Raw genomic sequence first — 5797 nt, 5'->3', positions numbered from 1 at the left:
CCCCACTAAAAAGACTTCTTTTGAGAATCATATTGAGAAAGAGAACTGACAACATCAAATTCTGCAGGATCAGGATTGAGAAAAGACCATTAGATTTAGCAACTAAGAGACCACTGGAAACTTTTAAAAAAGCATTTGGTGGAATGATGAGATTGGAAGCAGATTTCATAGGGTTTAGAATTGAGTAAGAGGAGAAATATATAGACAGTTTTCTTTTTTTTTTTAATAGCCTTTTATTTACAGGTTATATGCATGGATAACTTTACAGCGTTAACAATTGCCAAACCTCTTGTTCCAATTTTTCACCTCTTACCCCCCACCCCCTCCCCTAGATGGCAGGATGACCAGTAGATGTTAAATACATTAAAATATAAATTAGATACACAATAAGTATACATGACCAAAACATTATTTTGCTGTATAAAAAGAATCAGACTCTGAAATATTGTACAATTAGCTTGTGAAGGAAATCAAAAATGCAGGTGGGCATAAATATAGGGATTGGGAATTCAATGTAATGGTTTAGTCATCTCCCAGAGTTCTTTTTCTGGGTATAGCTAGTTCAGTTCATTACTGCTCCATTAGAAATGATTTGGTTGATCTCGTTGCTGAGGATGGCCAGGTCCATCAGAACTGGTCATCATATAGTATTGTTGTTGAAGTATATAATGATCTCCTGGTCCTGCTCATTTCACTCAGCATCAGTTCGTGTAAGTCTCTCCAGGCCTTTCTGAAATCATCCTGTTGGTCATTTCTTACAGAACAGTAATATTCCATAATATTCATATACCACAATTTATTCAGCCATTCTCCAACTGATGGACATCCATTCAGTTTCCAGTTTCTAGCCACTACAAAAAGGGCTGCCACAAACATTCGTGCACATACAGGTCCCTTTCCCTTCTTTATGATCTCTTTGGGATATAATCCCAGTAGTAACACTGCTGGATCAAAGGGTATGCACAGTTTGATAACTTTTTGAGCATAGTTCCAAACTACTCTCCAAAAATGGTTGGATTCGTTCACAACTCCCACCAACAATGCATCAATGTCCCAGTTTTCCCACATCCCCTCCAACAATCATCATTATTTTTTCCTGTCATCTTAGCCAATCTGACAGGTGTGTAGTGGTATCTTAGAGTTGTTATAGACAGTTTTCTCAAGGAATTTAGCCATAAAAGGAAGAAGAGATATAGAGTGATAGCCAGAACAATTGATTTAAGTCAGTTTTTTAAGGGCCAGGGAGACATTGGTTTTTTAAATGGTATTTTTTAGGTAACATAGAAGAAGTCAGTAAATAGGGAGATAATGAAAATGATAGAGGGAAGAATGATAGAGCCATAATCAAAGAAGCCAGAAGAGGGTAGGAACAAGAGCATATATAGAGGGTTTTGTCATGGCAAGGAAGAGAGCCACCTTTCCAGTGATAGGGTAATAGAGACAGAGGAGGCAAATGTTGAGTGCTGTGAGATGAGGAGGGAGCTTTTAGTGAATGATTTCAATTTCTTTTTTTCTTTTTTTTTTTGATAAACTATGAATTAAAGATCTTAATTAAATTAAGGAGAGAGTGGATATTGGAGCTGCCTTAGGAGGCTTGAAAAGGATGAATAAGTTTAGAAAAGTTGTGAAGTTTATTGAATCAAAGAGGTATAAGATTGCCTTGTGGTGATAGCCCAGATAAGATTATGTAATCTCATACACTCTCCTACTTAATATGATAACTTAAAAAAATCTATTTAAAAAGAATAATAAGTTGTACATAATAGAACTGCAATTTCATATGCAATCATCTTTCTTATTGTAGTGTTATAGAAATGCTTATTTTATTTCATAAATTAAAAATAAAATAAATATTAAAAAACTTGGTGGTAAGAACCTGGTTTCTGCCTTTACTCTCAGAATGACTATTATGTGAATAGCCCTTTGTGTTCAGATAGCATCTGGGAAGCCTCAGTTTCATGTTCAAATTTCATCAGTTTTATCAATCTATTATGGGGGTCTGAGAAGAAGATCCAGAGCTTAGTGCTTGATTATGTAATAAGAAGATGCAGTAGACTGGTTTCCAGGATCTGTTCAGCAGAAGGTGAATAGGAGCAATAGCAGATGATAGGAATAATCTAGAATTGGGAATTGGTAGAAAATGATTAGTGATGGAACAAAAGGGCCAGAGAATCAAGTGTGGGGGACAGTGAAGAGTTAAGCTAGTTCAAGATTGAGATAGGAAAATGAGGAGAGTGTAGTCAATACAAGGGAGATGGCCTAAGAAAGAATTTAGGATTAGAGGGAATACAGGTCACTATGAGGAAGAACTAGAGGGATCATAAAGCATAGGGAAAATATAGAACAATAAAATATTATGATCAGGTAAAAGAATTTCAGAGTTCATGAACTGGTGAAATTAGTGACCCCATACTTACTGGGGGCATGAATTAGCTGGTCTACCATACTGATAATAGCCGTTAGTACAATGACTATATTCTACTTCTATTCATGTACTGTGAAACTCTAGATACTGTGAAATTCTAGAGAGAAACTCTAGCTAATATCAACGTCAAGGGCAAATTTGGGCAGCTCCAAGGATTTAGTCCTACCTACAAAAACCAGCATAAAAAGATATGGTAAGTTCTCATATAAATACCAACTCTCCAGAACTCTGTCTATGTCTATGATAAACTTTCCTTGATCAGTTGTCATAATTGAGATCCAAACAAGGAGTCATCACACATATCCACTTGAATAATGACATTTCTTCTCTGGCTTGTCATTTCCTCCCTAACTCCTGATAGAAATGAACATCTCTATGTACCTGTTAAGGTATATATGTTGTGGTATAACAGTAACTTGGCTGCCAGTAACAAGCAGTCCCTTAGTTTTTGATGCTGTCTTGTTGGAATCCTTACAAAGTGCTAATTTAGCATGGTACTTAGCAAATCCTCTAGCTCACTAATGTATTTAAGTACTCATTGGAGTTCACACGTTTAGGAGATTTCAGGGTTTAGTATGAGATATCTGAATTCACACCTCCCTTAATCCCTGCCTCCAGAAGGAGGAGTCAACCTTTGGGAGATCATATAAAGAGGCTCTTAGCTTCGGATTAGTTACTTCAAAACATCAACAAGAGTTGGACAGGAGCACTCTGGGAGATACAGAAGCCCACAAGCCCACTCTCAGAGGCTAAGACAGAATCATTCCATCTTCATGCTGGCTAGAGGCTGAAGGGAGCAGAGGCAAAGGACTAGCTGCAAGAGCTCTTGAAACCAAGCAGAAAGATAGGCCTCTAAGAAAAACTAACCAGGCTATATTGGAGGACACAATAAAAGATCTGAACTTTTATCACTTGGCTTCATTTGGACTAATTATTACTTTTAACGTAAACTAAGGCTGCCTCCAGAAAACCTCCCCAAGAAACCTGCTCCCAGAGAGAACCATTATTATTATAAAGAAGAAAAACACCACACTGTCTCTCTGCTTTCTAAGCAACAGTGGTTCTATTATATGTCCTCTAGTCCCTCTGCAGTCCTAAAGTTAGAAAGTACAGGCCTTGAAGGAATCTTAGCGTTAATCATCTCAACAATCTCCTCATTCTGGAAACAAAGGTTTGGGTAGCTCTGAACAACCAGGTGGGGAATTTCAAGGATGTCCTAATTTTGATGGGGTAGGATCCTAGTAGGATTACATATATCCCAATACAATTTTGCCAATACTCCCATAGGCTGATCGTCAGTCATATTCTTTTCTGGACTGTGTTCCAAAAATCATACCTAAAGCTCCTTTCAGGAAAAAACATTGTTCCTCCATCTATTTAAAATTTCATTTATGTAGTTTCTGATATATAGAACTCCACATTTCAGCCACCTAAAAACAGTCAAAGGGCAATCCCTATCTAGGATCTTCAATTACTTCAGCTAACTTTATAAGAGTAAATTCTTTGAAATCTCTTCAAGCTGTTGGAATTATACAACTAACAAAAATTTTGAATTATTTCCATTAGCTCAGATCCCAAGTAGCTAGATTCAAATGACTCATTAGTTTGCTGTTTAAATTTTTCTTCAAAATGCCCAAATTCCATCCTCAGATATTGGTTTGGAAGAAATCATTCCCTGGGAGATAGTATTCTAGGAAGTAATAATGGAATAAGAAAGCATTCAACTCCACTTCTAGTTCCTAATTTTTTCCCTCATTCCATCTCCTCTTCTATTGTCAGGGCTTAATGTGTTCTCCAGTGATACCATTAGGGCAGTGATTATACTTCCTACTTTTTTGCCTTAAAAACAGATAATCCTTCAAGATCAAAAGTCAATTCAACCTCTAATCCTCTAATGTGTAAGGATAATTTATTTTCCTTCTCCTTTTTTTTTTTTTTTTTTTTGGACAATCTAGCTTTTTTAAAGCCACAAACGAAAGCCAAAGAATACTCACTTTTGTTATTTTTGTACTTTTCCTTTTAAGCTCCTTAAATATTCAAAAAGTTAATTAAGATGAATAGGAACTCCTTTATTACACTGAAAAAACTCCCCTTGTGATCCAAACAATTCTTTGCCATAGGATGCCAAATTCTATATCTTACCATCCAGTCTTCTAAAGCTGCTTCACTGCCTCCCCTCCCTAGCCTCCTTTCTCTAATTCAATAATGAATTTAATGTTATATACATTATATATAATATACATTGCAACATAATCCTTGTTAAACATGCCAAATATTCTAAATTGATTCAGACTAGTTTGATGATTGAGGCTCATGATTAAAATGTAATGAACTGATTATAAAATGCAATAAAAAATTACTTTACTAATATCAGTAAATAAAAGAGGATAAAATTCTAAGGTTAAAAAGATAATAATTCATTTAAAATGGCTACTTCATTCTGCCTCCAAATCCATCATAACAGATATGCTAATATCAGAAGTCAATCCTTGAAGGGCAATGGGAATAAAACCTCTAACACTAACTCCCTTTAGACTAAGCCTTTTATGCTTCATGCAGCAAATCAGTGATGATTCCAAAAACAGTCTCTTCTGACTATTAAAGAAGAGTCAGCTTGGGTTACACAAAACAGGTGATGTTCCTTTCACAGGAAAAATCCTGTGCTAAGAGAGAAAGGAGATGGTGTGGTATGTAATAGTTATTGTGAAGAGTATGATAGAGCATGTCCATAGATTAGCTACTTAGAGAGTCAATTAGGGAATAACTAAAGATCCTGTAATTGTATTTGGGCAGGTAGGTAACACAGGAGATAGAGCTCTAAATCTAGAATCTGGAAGACTTGAGCCTAAATCTAGTCTAAGAAACTTATTAGCTGTGTGACTCTGGGCAAGTCACTTAATCCTATTTGCTTCAGTTTCATCATATGTAAAATAATCTGGAGAAGGAAATGGCAAACCATTTCAGTATCTTTGCCAAGAAAACTCAAATGGCGTCACAAGAGTCATGCATGAAAGGAAAAACTGAACAACAGAAGTGGTATTGGGGCAGTGAGAGCCTAGTCAAGATAACATAACAAATTTATAGTGCATTGATTTAATAATTTTGTGTGACTACCTTTAGCATCATTCAGCAACACGAGTGTGAGTCAGTGATAACATAACCCAGGGATAGGGTTTGGCCAAAGCACAAGTTGCAATATAAGAAGGAATTGAGGAATTCTGGGATCAAGGACAGTAAGTATATCATTGAATTGTTTAACTATTAGGTCAAGATCGAAAAGGGAGAAAAGTGAAGTCAGAGAATAAGTGATAGCCTGGGAAAACAGAGAGGGATAGAATGATTGAAGGTCTCAGTGAAAATAAAGACTATTAA

This window comes from Sarcophilus harrisii, chromosome 3 (assembly GCF_902635505.1).
Source record: "Sarcophilus harrisii chromosome 3, mSarHar1.11, whole genome shotgun sequence".
Taxonomy (NCBI): domain Eukaryota; kingdom Metazoa; phylum Chordata; class Mammalia; order Dasyuromorphia; family Dasyuridae; genus Sarcophilus; species Sarcophilus harrisii.
The sequence above is the reverse complement of the archived record's forward strand: the minus strand, read 5'-3'. Positions refer to the sequence as shown.